Here is an 18,002-nt window from a genome sequence, read left to right as displayed (position 1 = left end):
AATGCCAAATGATGTCTGCTAACTGTTCGCTTGACGGCATGTAAAACGAGGTTAGAATAGCTGTTTATAAACATGTAACATTAATGTTACAGGCATATTTTTTACTAACTACGTTAAATTAAGTTACACCATCAACTGCAGATGGTAGGCTAACTTATGTAATGTTAAGCTAATATTTGTACTGTTAGTCAGCAAAAGGAACCTTAACTTTTAAGGTTGAGGGGATAATTACATGTGATTTTTAGGAGGAATATTACGTTAACCACCTTCCTTTCAGTTTGTTGGCTAGGATAAGTAAACCACGCTATTTGCTGTAACTTTAGTGCTTAATTTGTAAATCAAGAGGTCCTCGAACACAGAGAGGCTGCTGTCAGGGGGAGGGAAAAAGTCACGTCAGAAATCCCCAGTGCATGCAGCACGTTGGACATCGCGACATTACATAACAGTAAACAAACATTCAGAACTTTGCCAGTTTCAGAGCCAGCAGGGATACTATTTCGATTAAGTTTTGCACGGACGTTTAGTATAGTGTTCAGCGTGTTACACCAATAATAATGTTGTTTAATATATTCTGACATTGCTTCGGTTTCTTTAGTTGTGCCCTCTCTTTTGGTTTGTCACTATGCATATGTGTCCTGTAATTGTTTTATTTGTTGATATTTTTCTAAACTGTGTACTTGATGAATTTAATAATTTGGAAACAAAGCTAGCTTTTTGAAGCTTTCCAAAGCAAGTTATGTATTTTTCAGAAACTAGATTCCGGTTGTGCAGTGAATCACAGATAAATGAGTGCATATAGTGTGGTACCTATGAAAAATGAGTACACGATATGGTTGTATGAATATATATATATATATATAATAATATCTCCCTTCTATACCCTTTCATATGGACATTCATGAAGTACTTTTTTTAAATTATTTTTTATATTTTGTACGGACACTTAGAACAGAGACTTTTATTTTGACACGTGATCGCGCTTACGGGCTATCTCTGCAGCCTCCGCTCATTCAATACAGAGGAGCTGGCAGAGAACAGACGCGATTCCCGACTCTCTTCTTCCTTTCCTGTATTTTCAGGTATATAGTACAAATGTTCGGGGAAAACTTGACCAAATAGGGTAACATCCATTTAATTGCAATGTACGGCGAGGGCTGGTTGTGAGAGTTTGATAACTTACATCTGTGATTTCTAAAAGTGTTCATACTGAGGTAAAACTACTGTAAATACTTCTGTGTAATGCAATATTTGAGTCTAACATGTTTATTCAGTGTCTCAGATCAAAATGTTCCATTTTTCCAGTTTTGTTATATGTTATGTGCAAAGCTCACTCTGAACTCTCACTTGGCGCACTTGTATGGTCACGTGACCAGCTCATGCAGAAGTGTGTAATGGCGGCCTGAATAGCTGTTAATGTTTTGAAATGTTGATTTTTGACAAACTAACGGTGAAACAAATATCACAAATGTTTTAAGAGTTAAAACAGACTTAAAATATGCACTTAGGTGAATAATCAAAGTAATAACTTGCTAGATTTGACTGTTGACCCATGAGAAAGTATGAAAAAGAGGTTGTTGTATGTTCAAACAGGTTAAATGAGAAAAAGACAAACAATGAAAAGAGATTATAGGAGTTTATTTTTGTGGTTTAAGAAACTGGTGAATGTTGGAGATTGATTTGTTGTCAATAAAGATACAATACAGAGGAGCTGGCAGAGAACAGATGCGATTCCCGACTCTCTTCTTCCTTTCCTGTATTTTCAGTAATTTGTCTGCTGGGTCTCCGGAGGCGGGGCCTGCAACAGATTCTTGGGGGCTCGTCCGGGATCCACTCCATGTGACGCTAGGAGGCGGATCCAAAGATTTCCAGGACCGTGGGACCAGGCGGCGTTGGGGCTAGAGGCCGGCGGCTGCTACATCCACGGACAACGAGGCAACAAGGCGTGTACCAGGCAATCTGCTGGTGGCTGCCTTCATCCTGAGGTTGAGGCTACAACGGGAGTGCCGACAACGTGACATAATGGCGGGTCGTGCAAGGAAACAGCTGGTGTGGGACGTAAAGAGAGATTTAATCACTTTACCAGCTGACGAACTGTTCCGCATTGCCAAGGGTATCGGGCCAGTACCTAGACATCACACAAGTGAACTGAATCTGGAGGATAGTGAGGTTTGTTTCAAGTATATTGATGATTACATGTCCAGTGAACCTTTGCTTGAGGCTGAGGACCAAGGGATGAGCGAACTGTTGACATTGCAAGATACTGTAAAATCAGCAAAACAGATTGCCGCTGCTGTATCTAGATCTGATGCTGATATAAACACTCACTTTGCGCATGTGTTACATCCATCCACCACTGATGACACTTACATGACTCCACCTCATGTGGCATCCGACTCAGGGGGTGTTACGGGGGCTGAATCTGAAACAAACACAAACATACATAAAATGCTTGCAGAATATGAAGATGTAAGTAGAAAAATTCGCCAGTACATGACACTTACCCAGAACACTGACTCGACTCACACTGTAGCCCAGGGGAACACCACTACAGCACACGTAAATCATACTGAGCGACCCAAACATATAGCTCATGATTTTACTTTTCCTACGGGGTTACAGTATATTCAGCCCCACGAGTTTAGGATACACGGAGGCCAGATTGGGGACCACTCGTCAGACATCATGTATAACAACGTTTGCAGGCAAATAGACAGCGGACTGAAAGAGAACTTCAGCAATGCCGACATTGTCAGAGGGGTGCTGCGAATTATCAAGCCAGGCATTTTTAAAGATATGCTGATGAACAAGGACGATATGACTGTAGCTGAGTTAAAAGGTTTCCTACAATCACACTTGTGGGACCGAAATAGCACAGAGCTGTTCCAAGAACTAATGTGCACCAAACAGAGTGAGCATGAAACCCCTCAGCAATTCCTGTACAGAGTAATGGGGCTGAAACAGAAGATATTTTTCGCAGCAAGACAAGCTGATTCAGAGAGAAAGTATAATGCAGCCACCGTGCAGGACGTGTTTTTACATACAGTGTACCAGGGCCTGAGTCACCGATGTAAAGACATTCGCAGCGAACTGAAGCCGCTGCTTGCTGACAGTAACGTGACTGATGATGCCATCCTCCGACATGTAATGAAAGTCAAAAGCGACAAAAATGAGCGGCTGCGACGGTTGGGGCCACTAACCAGAACAAAACAGTCCACAGCGAGTAGTGCCCAAGTCCATAGTGAATCTGGCAGTGATGTGGGAGGAAGGACAGAGGCTGCTGTAAAGAAAAGCCAGAACGACCCAATCAAACAACTGACTGCGAGGATCGACGCTCTAACCAACATGGTCGATACACTACAACACTCCATGGCAGCACAGGTTGAGAGGGGCTGCCAATGCTGCACCAGTCATCCAGTCCCCCACAGAGTGAGCCGGTTCCGTTGCTGTCCACAGTGTACAAGAGAAGGGCGACAGGACTGTCCACATTGCTTCATTTGTGGTGAGGAAGGGCACCGGGCAGCTGGGTGTTTGAGACGACCTCAGCGGCAGGGAAACGAGAACCGGCCACTGTAGAGGGGCAACCAGTGAGCGCGGAGCGAATGTCCCACACTTATGCAACCTGCTCAGAGCTGGGCAGGCCCGGACACAACAATCAGAGACAAAAAAACAAATCAACAGACACAAAAGTGGTGCATAGAAGCCCAGGAGCCAATGATCTGGATCCCTGCCAGAAAAAGAATGACACAATAATTAAGCTAATTGGAAGCAAAGCATTAACCCAGTGCAACTTAAATGGACTCACTGTGAGAGCACTACTTGATACAGGTGCACAGGTCAGCATAGTGGATCGCATGTGGAAGGATAAATACCTACCCAATATTGAGGTGAGGCCACTGCGAGACTTACTGGGATGTGAAAATGACCTGGAGGTCTATGCTGTGAATGGGAATCCAATTCCATTCGACAGATGGACAATCATTACAGTTAACTTGCTAGGAAATGAGGACCCCAACCTGTCCATCAATGTCCCATTCTTAGTGAGCAAGATGCCGTTTGAGAGACCACTTCTGGGCTTCAATGTAGTAGAGGAACTGATTCAGGGACAGCCTGAACGACTCATGCCAACACTTACCATGCTACTAGCGGGAGCCATTAATGTTCCTAGCGAGAAGGCACAGACCCTAGTCGAGGTGATACGGACAGCAGATGAAGATGAGGAAGGTGGCCGTTTAAAGGTCGGCCAAAGAGGAGTCATCATTCCAGCAGGACAGGTCGCCTGGTTCAATGTCGAGTTTCACCAAAGTTAGCGCAGATGGACTCTGTAGTCTTGTTTGAACCACAAGAGGATAATGCCCGCTTAAGACATTTGGATATTGGAGAGGGACTCTTGGAGATACCAAAACAACGTAATTCATGTGTCTCCATACCCATAGGGAATAACACAGGATGTGACGTAGCTCTAGCGCAGGGTACGCTCCTCGGAACACTGCAGCGGGTAGAGGAAATAGTTGATTCTGGACAAATAAGTGGAGCAAGGCAGATGGCAAGGGTCCAGACTGCAGCGACACAAGAGGGAGGGATGAACACAGCCGTGTGGTATCCTCCTGTTGACTTAGGACATCTGAGTGAGAGCCAACGTGAAGTCGTACAGAAGATGTTATATGAGGAGTCCGGCACCTTCAGTAAGGGCGACGACGACATCGGACGTATCCCCAGTCTGCAGATGTCAATATTCCTTCAGGATGACATTCCCGTTCAGAGGGCGTATTCGGCAGTACCAAAACTCCTATTCAGTGAAGTAAAAAGCTATATACAAGATCTCCTGGCTAAAGGATGGATTGTCAAATCCAAGTCGCCATACGCCGCTCCAGTGGTTTGTGTTAGGAAAAAGAACGGCAACCTCCGGCTTTGCGTGGACTATCGTCTCCTAAATAAGAAGACTATACCTGATCGACACCCGTTGCCCAGGATACAGGAGTTAATTGACACACTGGGGGGATATTCCTGGTTCAGCATCTTAGACCAGGGTAAGGCGTACCACCAGGGCTTTATCGCTGAGGGTTGCAGACATATGACAGCATTCACTACACCTTGGGGGCTGTATGAGTGGGTCCGTATCCCTTTCGGCCTGTCAAACGCACCTGCTGCTTTTCAACGTAGTATGGAGGAGATGCTTGACTCATTAAGGGATGAGTGCTGCATACCATACCTAGATTATGTCTTGTGTTACGCAAAGTCCTTTGAGGAACATGTCGAGAGCCTAAGGAGAGTATTAAAAGCCCTTCAGCGCCACGGGGTCAAGTTAAAACCTGAAAAATGTGAGCTGTTCCGTAAAGAGGTCAGGTACGTGGGGCGTCTGGTGTCGGCTGAAGGGGTGCGGGTAGATCCAAAGGATCTGGAAGCTGTCCGGTCTCTCACATGCAGGATTCCTCAGACGGTGGGGGATGTTCGAAGGTTATTGGGGTTTCTCAGCTACTATCGAACGTTTATCCAGGATTTCTCCAGTCGCAAGACCCCTCTATGAATTGCTGCAGAGGAAGCCAGGGACTGAGCAGGATGTACACAGCCGAAGAAAAACTAAAGGGCCACAAGTTCCCTCAAAGACTCCAGTGGAATGGAACCGAGACCATCAGCAGACTCTAGAGAGACTAATTAATATGCTTGAGAAACCACCAGTTCTGGCATATCCAGACTTCAATCAACCCTTTACACTCCATACCGAAGCATCGGAAGAGGGTTTGGGGGCTATCCTGTACCAGCGACAGGAGGGAAAGTTGAGGGTCATCGGGTATGGATCCAGGACACTGACGATAGCTGAGAAGAACTATCGATTACACAGCGGAAAACTCGAGTTCCTGGCGTTGAAGTGGGCGGTATGTGAGAAATTCCGGGACTACCTATTCTACGCCTCACACTTCACAGTGTATACCGACAACAACCCACTGACATACGTGATGGGCACAGCGAAGCTGAATGCAGTGGGCTATCGCTGGGTTGGGGAGCTATCCGACTTCCGGTTTGACATCAAATACCGGCCAGGCAGGGTTAACATCGATGCAGACACTCTGTCCCATCTCCCCCTGGATATTGAAGCATTTGAGTCAGAGTGCACAAAACAGTTGCCTACCAGTGTAGTACGAGCAGCCTGGGAGGGTAGTCGCGTATCAGAAGATAAGGATGTGGCCTGGATCGCTGCATTGTACCTGTCTACGGGGGGAGGCGAACTACAGCCATTTACCACTTGGTTGCCGACAATTGGACTGGAAGAGCTGGTTACCGCCCAAAAAGAGGACCCAGTGATTTCACAAGTAAGACAGTGGAAAGTCGATGGGGTCATACCAACGGAGGAAATGAGACGAAGCATGACAGGGACCAGCAGAAAGCTCATGTAGGTGGAAAAATCTGTATCTGGAACGGGGACTCCTCTACCGAAGGGCAAGGGAAAGAACACAACTAGTCCTACCAAACATGTATAAGAAGTTGGCCCTTGAGCACCTCCACGACCGGATGGGACATGTGGGTACGGAGAGAGTACTCAGCTTGGCAAGGGATCGATTCTACTGGCCGTACATGAAGAATGAGATAGAGGGGTACGTGACCAGGAGGTGCCCATGCATAAAGCAGAAGAAACCCACTGCACACGTCCGAGCACCTATGGGCAGTATCACAATGCACTCACCTATGGAGCTGGTGTGTATAGCCTACCTCCACTTGGAGCAGAGGAGGATATGAGTATATCTTAGTGGTCATGGACCATTTCACCAGGTTCGCCCAAACCTACCCAACAAAAAACAAGTCAGGGCGGACTGCAGCAGAACGCTTGTTCCAGGACTACATCCCACGTTTTGGATACCCGGCCAAATTGCATCACGATCAAGGCCGTGAATTCGAAAATGAACTGTTCCGGAACCTCAGACAACTTGCTGGCATCGGCCACTCCCGCACTACTCCGTACCACCCCCAAGGGAACCCAGTGGAAAGGCTCAACCTCTTGCAGATGCTGAGGACACTAACAGACAGGGAAAAGGAGAGATGGAAGGACTACTTACCTCAAGTGGTGCACGCTTACAACTGCACACGACACGAGTCCACAGGGTATTCTCCCTTTTACCTGTTGTATGGACGGCATCCTCACCTTCCAGTGGATCTGATCTTTGGCCTGGTGGAGCAAGAGGAAGAAACAACACCAAACGGGTATGCGGAGCAGTGGGCACACAGAATGACTGAAGCATACAAAATCGCGGAAAGTCTCGCGCTTGCCTGACGGCTGTGAGGGAAGGAGCAGTATGACCGGAAAGTGAGGGGAGTTGTGCTGAAGGCAGGGGATCGAGTACTTGTCAGGAACCTCAGGGAGCGAGGAGGGCCAGGAAAGTTGCGGTCCTACTGGGAGAAAGCAGTATATGTGGTAAAGGAACAATTGACCGACAACGCCATATACGTGATATACCCTGAGAATGGTGATAGCAGAAAAACCAGGACGCTGCATCGAAACCTGTTGTTACTGGTGAATGACTTACCGGTGGAAGCTCCAGCAATGACACCTAGATCCATGCGGCCTGAAAGACAGAGAAAGACAGTTAGACAAACAGTCAACAAAGAGAACGTCGGAGACGGTGATCTGACAGACTCAGATGCCGAGAGTAGAGTAGGAGGATACTGGTTGAGAGCTCCAGTCAGCTGGCCAATAGTGGGGAACAACCAACTCCCAGAACGAGCCTGTTTCCCTGTAAGGGAAAACATTCGGTTAGTAGCTACAGATACCTACCTTGATGACGCTACATGTCCAGACAATGCTGATGAAGGAAACTGTGCGAATCCCGAAAGTGAGTCTGAGGACATAGATGGAGCCGGGGATCTGAGGATGGAAGGAGAAACCAGTGTGAGAAAGTCAGCCAGGGAGCGGAGGCCAAAACAGATTTATACATATGACATGTTGGGCCAACCTGCAATCCACCCCTACCCCACACTGAACTCAGTTACTGCCTACCCCATTCCACACATGCCTGTTTGGGGTTCACCTAATTACACCACACCTATCACTTACCCCCACTTATACCTTCAGTACACACACCTTATGGGGTTGCTACTGCTGTTTATTAAGAGTGGTTGATTATGGGATTTTGCATTTCCTTTTGTCAGGGAGAGTGTGGTACCCATGAAAAATGAGTACACGATATGGTTGTATGAATATATATATATATATAATAATATCTCCCTTCTATACCCTTTCATATGGACATTCATGAAGTACTTTTTATTATTTTTTATATTTTGTACGGACACTTAGAACAGAGACTTTTATTTTGACACGGGATCGCGCTTACGGGCTATCTCTGCAGCCTCCGCTCATACAATACAGAGGAGCTGGCAGAGAACAGACGCGATTCCCGACTCTCTTCTTCCTTTCCTGTATTTTCAGGTATATAGTACAAATGTTTGGGGAAAACTTGACCAAATAGGGTAACATCCATTTAATTGCAATGTACGGCGAGGGCTGGTTGTGAGAGTTTGATAACTTACATCTGTGATTTCTAAAAGTGTTCATACTGAGGTAAAACTACTGTAAATACTTCTGTGTAATGCAATATTTGAGTCTAACATGTTTATTCAGTGTCTCAGATCAAAATGTTCCATTGGGTTATGTGTAAAAGTTATTCGGTTTTGTTATATGTTATGTGCAAAGCTCACTCTGAACTCGCGCTTGGCGCGCTTGTATGGTCACGTGACCAGCTCATGCAGAAGTGTGTAATGGCGGCCTGAATAGCTGTTAATGTTTTGAAATGTTGATTTTTGACAAACTAACGGTGAAACAAATATCACAAATGTTTTAAGAGTTGAAACAGACTTAAAATATGCACTTAGGTGAATAATCAAAGTAATAACTTGCTAGATTTGACTGTTGACCCATGAGAAAGTATGAAAAAGAGGTTGTTGTATGTTCAAACAGGTTAAATGAGAAAAAGACAAACAATGAAAAGAGATTATAGGAGTTTATTTTTGTGGTTTAAGAAACTGGTGAATGTTGGAGATTGATTTGTTGTCAATAAAGATACAATACAGAGGAGCTGGCAGAGAGCAGACGCGATTCCCGACTCTCTTCTTCCTTTCCTGTATTTTCAGTAATTTGTCTGCTGGGTCTCCGGAGCCGGGGCCTGCAACAATAGCACCTGTGTCTCAAATCTATTGACCTTGTTCAGTCTAGCCTTCTCTACAATTTGAGTAATGTTACTGTTAAAGGTGAGCACATTCAAATGCTTAAGACAGTTTGACTTCCAAGTGATAAGAAAGGCCTATAGTTGCCTACCTATACAGTTGATACATGAAACATCAATTTTTAGCAACGTTATCACACTCTTGGCCTTTATTAATGTTCTCGTAAAAAAAAAGCCGAAATACATTTTTGAGATATTTAAAGCAATTACACTTTTGAAGGTACAGTCCTAAATCTGTTTATATTTGTGGTGCAACACATATTTACATAAATGCTGCCTTTTTCCGACATTTGTTCAGGGCCAGCTATGGCTACGTCTTCAAATACCCCCCTCCCACAAGATGATGGTCTGTGGATGTTTCTTCAGAGCCGAGGGATTCCTGAGGAAAATATTCAGAAAATGCAGCAAGATCATGTAGGTGACAGCACATTCATTCCTGCAATATATTAATTTAAATTGTTTTACATTTTACTGAATCTCAGCAGATTATACAAGTAATCATCATAAATTGTAACCCTATCACATTTAGTGCCAGTGCTTCCGATTTCTTTTTTATGCCAAGCACACCTGCCTCTCCCAACAATGCATTCATGTCTTCCCTATTCTAGCCCTGTAAAATAAGGTTCATAGGTATCTTTAGGAGTCAATTCACTCTATATTTTGGTCTCTACCCTACATAAACAAGTAACAGTAGTTAGACTGTAACGTGCAGTAGCATCACCATTATACATTCAGGCAAAGTGCTGACTTATATGTTTGAAATAATAAATAAATACACAAAATAAAATATTGTGCCCTTACAATTACTGCTTTCCATTTTGTTGTGATTTGATATTGTTTTAAAAGAATGGAGTAATGTTTAGATGCCAGCACAGGCCTTGGTTGGGAGCTGAAGTATGGAATCAATATGGAATAGCAATATTATGGTGTACATAATAGCAGTAATATATGGGAGAAGTGCTTTTCTTGTAATTAAGGTAAATGGTTATATAATTAAAGAGGAATACATGAAAGTAATCAGTCCCCTGCCTAACTCTGATGTCAAGGATTTTCACTATTAATACACTGTATTTTCAGCATCATTATGTCACTCAAACTTCATTGTTATGCTTACAACCATTTTTTTAGACAGCAGTTTTTGTTTTAAATTACTTAATATTTTAGCTCCTTTTTATTCCCATGCGAAAAAAGAAACAAGCAAGTGAAGAAAAATAGAAATAAATTGCTGATTTGTAGCTACTCCTAAGAAATTAATTTTCACTCATATGGAAATATAGCCATCTCTTAGATTTAAGATAACCAATATGTCTTACTGTATTGTTTTGTTTTCATTACAGATTGACAGCTCGGTAGTTGGAGAAATAGATGATGCCACTATGACTGCTTACATTCCAGCATATGGTGATAGGATTGCTACAAGGCGTTTCTGTATGGAAAAACAGAGAAAAGGTGGTGATGATCTAAAAAGACACAGATCAAGATTTTGAGGAGGAGCATTCTATGCAGCCAACAAAGATACATCTGAGAAATAACAAAAGGGCCGTGAAGATGACAAGGAAAATAGAACTAGGATGGATACACGACAAGAAACAAGTGAGAAAACGCAATGGTGGAGGAACCAGAGTTCTTGATATTTCCAAGAAAGCCACAAAAACAGAGATTCTATCACAAGCTAAAAAGCTATTTTTCCCCAATGAGAAATCGAGAAAGGGAAAGTGGGAATTGTTCAGTCACAACATTGTTGACTTTCAGGAAGCATACCTTGATGAGGGTGTTAGTGTGGGAGAGCTCTATGAGACACATAAATTGGGGATTTTAAGATTTTACTTGTTCACAGAGCACCTGACAAATGGAGATGAAGTGTTCACAGAGATGACAGAAGGAACTGATGAACAGACAGATGCAGTGAGGCTAAATGAGCGACAGAAAAACACAACAGAAGATAATGAGCAGCTGACACAAAAAACACATGACAGTGAACAGCAGACACACACTGTGGAAGCTTTTGTCTCTACTGCTGTAGAGATTGTTGATTTTACATCTTTGTGTGATACATCGGAGGTCATTTTTGGCCCTTTGCAAGGTGGACCATTTTTAGAAGATCTTGATGACACAATCTTACATGAGCCTATAGAAGAGGCACAGATAAACATCAACGCCTACAGCTCAACTCCTGTCCATTCTGACACAGTGCCTGCTGGCCCATTAAGTCCTACTTATGAACTTTTGCATGTGACAGTGAAACTCCACAGAGTCAATCTCTTGGAAGAACTGATTACCCAATTCAAGGATGAAGCGATGATGTCCTACTCTGTGAAATACAGCTTCATTCATGAAATGGGGGCAGATGGTGTGTCCAGGGATGTATATGCTGCCTTCTGGACAGAGTTTTTAGACTGTGCAGCAGAGGGTGCAGATGTGAGGGTGCCATCACTATCCCCAAAATGGCAAGAGGAAGAATGGAAATCTGTTGGTAGGATAATGGTCAAGGGATTAAAGGACCATGGATATTTTCCTTCTCGGCTGGCTCAAGCCTTTACAGCAGCAATCACATTTGGTGAACACACTGTCTCACCTGATTTATTGTTTGACTCACTAATGTTGTATCTTAGTCAGTCTGAGCGCGATCTCTTGTCCACTGCTTTGCAAGACGCCCTTGATGGTGATGATGAAGATGAGCTTCTTGATCTTATGGATCGCATGGGAGTAAGAACAGTACCAACACAAGAGAACTTGAAAGCTGTGCTTCTCCAAGTGGCCTACAAGCAAATAATCCAGCAACCAAAATATGCACTGGATAACATTGCAGCAGTCGCAGGACCAACTCTCAGGGAGTTCTTCCCCAGTGTGCTGGATATGCAGAAGATGTATGAGGATCTTAAACCATCAACCCGAAAGGTATTAAAGTTGATCACGGCCTCTCCAGCTACTCCAGCAGAGAACCAAAGTTTGGACATTGCATAGAAGTGTCTCACTCACATGTACACACTCTTCCCTCTTGCCCAGTTCTAGCCTTATCAGTGCCACCTGTTTACCTTTAGATAGTGTGTGAATGTGAGACAGAGCACATAGGGGAAGTAATTAACTCAGGTGGTGCATTATGAGCGCAGGGTGATTTATTTTTTATTTTATGTTTTTCAGTTTCAGTTTTATCCAGAATGTCATTACCAAACTTACTGTGGAAACATGTTTACTGGCTGATGAACATTTTGTTGATGGACTCCGAATATATCCAGCCCATAGAAACATTTACACATGATAACAAGATACAATAATCAGTTTGATTTATTGATAATGATACAGGACCATTCAAATGCCATTTAGGTTGTCCTGTTTGCAGTGGGCCCAAAGTGTGTCAAATCACATTTGGTCATGCTGAATAGTTCCACCATGAGGACAAATTTGCCATTTTGACAATGGCAACATGTTTTGCAACGTTTCATATGCAGTTGCTGTTATTACCAGACTTAAACTGTCTGTAGAAACATATTGAGTGGCTGAACATTTTGTTAATATACTTTAAGGTCCACTTAACCAAAAAACAATTATAAGCCTTTTACACAATGTATGTTATAAATGCATGTGGATACATTTTAATTTTTAAGTGATTTAGATACATGTACCAATATTTTAAATGTACTTTTAAGCCATCATTTCTGGTAGCAGTTTAGGAGCATACTTTTTGGGACAATTTAAAAGAAATGTTCTTGTAAAGTTGCATTTTCATTGAGAAATTATAATTAACTTGGATCCTGAGGTAATGTCAGCTCATGTTAAATCTTAATATTGGCAGTGTTTGTAAATCTGTTCTAACATACAGCACTGTACATTAGAAGGTGTTCTGCTTTTTACAAATAAAAAGCACAGGTTTCTCTCGTTTTGTACAGATGTTTTCAAAAAAATCGGGTCTTTACTGCAGATAACACACATGGATCTTGTCTCACACAGTAGAATTACTGAGTTTTGACAACTGCACTGCAGTTCCTGCATTCACCACCACTCTTTAGACAACATATTTAAACAGTCATCTCTACATTACCAAATTTACCAAATAGGCCTATTTCCTACATACACAGTAAATCACACTGGGGAGAAAAAATGTTGCACTGCACTGGTTTAGCATGTATTTATATGATGCCAAATAATTGCGTAAAAAAAGTGCTTTATGTGCAGCCCAGAGACACATGATAACAAGATACAATAATATGTTTGATTTAAAGGCCATCCAAACATCATGTAGGTTGCCCTGTTTACAATGAGCCCAAAGTGTGTTAGATCACATCTGGTGATACGAAATAGTTCCACCATAAGGACAAATGTGCCATTTTTGACAATGGCAACATGTGATACCTTTCATTTACAGGTACAGGATTGTTCCCAGTTCTGTGGTTGAGATGTACTTTTTACATAATGATGAATAAAAAGAGATGATATGGAGCTCAGTTGGGAGATGTCAATTATGAAAGAGTTGTCTATTACTGATTGCTTAAACACAGCACTTCTGTCAAACATTTACAGTGAATGTCATGGTATATAACCTTTTCCGTCCAAACTGCAATTCTGTTGTTGTTTTTTTGGCTATGAGTGGGTGCTCACATTCAGTCATTTGATCCAGTAGAACAACTTGTGATTATTAAATTTGGGTACGTATGTAAGCACGTAAGAACATGTAAAGATCAATGGCTTCCTCTGGAGAGGTTGGTGGATGAAGACTGTTTTCTGCCATGGCAAGGCAACAAATGTCAAACACTGTATTATTACAGGGATATGGTCCTCTCTCACGACATTCCACCCGACAAGCCTGTATCTTCTGTTGGGATGCCTCTTTAAGGTACTTGTAGCGTCTGGACCAATCAGACACACACATATTATTCATTTATTTAATGAATAATCCAGCAAACTCACTCTCCCAAATAAGGCCTGTGAAACGTTCCCCAAATGAAGCTAACACACTGGCAGGACGCAGTGTCTTGTTACAGGACACACACTGAGACGGAGTTTTACGATCGAAAAGAATGTCCTGAGAGCTGTGACTCTCACTTAAATTCTTGCAGAGGAAGAGAAATAAAAACCCTGTTAATCCTATATATATTCTATATATAACCACTTGATAAATGTGTAAACATGTATCTAATTTTCCCATCTCATGATTTTCCCTTTTATGTGGCGTTTGTATTCTTGTAAACTCAATTGGGTTAATGTTTCAGACTTTGCATATTATGGTTAACCAACATTATATGTGCGGCATGTTTGGTCTCTAAAAAATCCAATCTTCGTCTCCGATTTGTTAATTTACATTACATGTTGCTAACTTTGTGATGCATTAGTATTATAAGAATCTTAAAGATTCTTTTCTTAAACACCCAATGAAAGTACATATTCAAATGCCCTGCTAGAACACAAAGGGTCGTAAAATTTCCCTCCAAAGGGAAATCTTCTCATTGGCTCTTGCACCTCCAGAGGTTGTGCCATCTTCACGCTTTAAAGTCACTGATCAGCTTTTAGCTCTCTCTTACTCCCTTTCTGAAATGCTGACGTGAAGATGATGCTGAACTAGAAGCCTCTAAGGACCCACCAAGCTTGTGCCAGGCTGCGGCCTTGTCTTTCCATTCACCAAAGATACTCTGACTACCACTGGTTCTCTCTCATCAAGACCACATCAGCAAAGATTAACTGGAGCCTCAACAAATTGCATCAGGACGGTTTAATTCAAATGGGCGAGACATGCAAGTATCAAACTTAGTCTCATTATTTGATACATTAAGTATCCTTACCCCTTTAAAGAAGGGCGTGTTAGAACTAAACTGATGGTTTGCTCAAGGCTGTTGATCTGCTGAATTTCAAACAATACTATAACTTCTTGCTTTTCTGTATTCTGCTTCAGCTCTTTTTCCCTTGGTAAACTGTATGCATGTATGTGTGTGTATGTTAGAGTAGTTTAAGTGTTTAGACTAGTTAATAAAATCTTGTTCATGTCACACGTAAAGTTGTCTGTGTCTCAAGCTCATAACTGGAGTCACTAATCATTTAGATCTTGGTTACTGCTCTTAGTAGTATTGTAAATTAAAAAAGACATTTCCCATGCCCCGGAAATGTACATTTCTTAGAGTTAATAAACAATTGATCCTGAGTGTTCATGGGACAAATAGGTTCATTGATTGTAATATTAATTTACGACAGTAAATTAATTATATTAACTAATCCAAATATTCATAATCAATTATAACCAGTTATTATTGATTATTAATATTTCATATAGAGGTAATTTGCTACATACTCCATAGCACCAAAAAGTTGGGGTAGGGTGTACATCACTGGACGTCCACCTGGAGACACAGCATTTCTGGATGGGCGAATTCTGTGAGTGTTCCAGAGGTGAACAACATCCTGCAGTTCTCTCTAAATATAAAGAAAAAGAGTGGGAAAGTAAGAAAATTAGCCCACACAGTTGCAATACCACCTGCAGGCAAAATAAATGCTTATGGTCCAGTATGATACAGTAAAGCCGTTTCTCAAACAGTTTCATGCATGTTAAATTCTATATTTGAAAACAATAAATCTCTGTATGTTAAGATTTGTGTTATATGACCAGGGTCAGATAAGTCATCCCTCTCTCACATACTGTGTCCCACTAATGCAGAGAAACAATTTTCTTTCACCAAAATGTACATAAAAGTACCAGAATGAAATGAATAAAAGTAGGCTACTCATAGTGCGGTAAATTTTCCTTGTCAGTGTTTTACTATTATGATGTTTTTGGGTTAATATTAGATAGCAGTTTGTGCAACATCCATATAACAGGATTAATATTACAGCTGCATTAATGTTTGTGTTGCATTTTATTGTTGTAGATGTAGGCTGCTGCTAATTCTAACCACTTATACTGAGATCCACTTATCTCTTAAAAAGTCAATGTAGGAAAAATTGTGATCTACAAATTAATTTAATAATCTAATTAAATAACTGTTATCGCCCATTTGCTTCTGTTATGGAACAGTTGTTAGACCTATGAAATTAGATAATTATGCTGCATGTCACAACATTTTGGCGTATTGACAAAATCTATAGCTGAATAACATATCACAATTTACATGTCTAAAGCACATTTCTTACCTCTATTATTTCAAGACATGTGAACTGTATTAGACTTTTGTCTAGGAAGTCACCGGAGAAGTCGTCAGAATCTTTTAGATCTTGAAATAGGTCAAAAATCCCCACCAATGCTCTATCCGTTGGTTATAATTGCTTGAGCCATACAAATAGCAATTTCTTGAAAAGTCGTCCGTATGATCATGTCTCATGAACATCTGCATCTGTTCCATGTAACAGTTCTCTGTCCCTAAGTCTGAGCGAATTCGGGTGGCTGTCCCATTCCTTGATAACACCGCATCAATAAAGTATCCAGTGATGACCTTGGGATCACTACTTGTAGAGTATGCATGTAGCCATATCATCATTCGTGAAAACCCGTTGATTGCACCATTGATGCAGATCCCATATGGTTTGAGTTTATCATATGAATCAACATGCCATAAAAAGTTCTGGCCTGGATTATGATACAAACATCGCCGAAGACGATTCCGGCGCCTCAGTTGCACTCCATGGGGATCCAGTATTTTCAACAATTGCCTGATTGTCTCTTGTGTCACCACGTAGCCAGCCTGAATGCATTTCAGATGCATCATCTTATATCCGTGAAGCATACCATATCGGTTCAACTGATCCTGGAGAAACACAGCAATGTCAAGCAGATCAGAATGTTATTTTCATCTGAACAGGCGCAAAGGCTTGAGGTGTCTGCGCAAAGTTGACGCACTAGTAACAATACCATTTATATTACTTAAAGACAGCAGTATCTCCCAATGTCTCAAACCCAAAGTAAAATAAAACCGGATTAAACTTGAAAGGCGGGACATGTTTACTTCTTTGCAATCCAGCTAAAATAGAGCTCCTGGCAGGATTTTGAGGGATCTCATTAATTCAGAAAAACAGAACAAAATATTTTTTTTTATGAAAAATGTGTTGTATTTGGAATTGGAAATCTGAAGGTTATTCTCTTAAGGACTGTAGGATAAGCAACACTCGCCCTGGATGGGCCTATCAGAACCCAGGAACTCAGTCAACCACAGTTATTTCCTTTGATGCCTTTACTGAAGCAGATTTTGTGTGTGGTCTGTACAAAGATAAATAACAATTGCAATGAGTAAACAATACAGACTTCAGATCCAATTATTTAACACTCCAATATAGTAAACAATAGCACAATCTGAGTGGAATATTGATTGCAATAAGAGTGAAACAATAGCTTCTTGATTAGCCATATTAGCATCTGAATAGACCATTTAACTATAATCTCTAACTGCTTTAACTAAATCAACTCACACTTATACTGGCAATTTACTATAGACATCTTTCTTGAACATGAAATAAGTTATCTCTCTCAACATAAAATATGACAGCATTATAATAAAAGTGATTGCATAATTCGACGGCAGATTAATATGATCATGCCAAGGTTATAATCGTTAACGAAAACGAACGAAAAAACGAAAACTAGGTGCGAAAAAACATTGTCGTTAACTGAAATAAAAATAAAAACGAGGCATTACAAAAAAACGATAACTAACTAAAACTGTAATGTGTGTTTGGCAAAACTAACTAAAATAAAATTAAATTATAGAGTAAATGTCCTTAGTTTTCGTCTTTGTCACGGTCTTTCATTTTTTTAATGCTATTTAAAACACGCAGCGTATTCCCTGCTCACCCTCCGTCTCTCTGTCACTCATTCGT

Source organism: Abramis brama (genome assembly GCF_963993115.1).
Source record: "Abramis brama genome assembly, chromosome: 5".
In the NCBI taxonomy this organism is placed as follows: Eukaryota; Metazoa; Chordata; class Actinopteri; order Cypriniformes; family Leuciscidae; genus Abramis; species Abramis brama.
Note: the sequence above shows the minus strand (reverse complement) of the source record.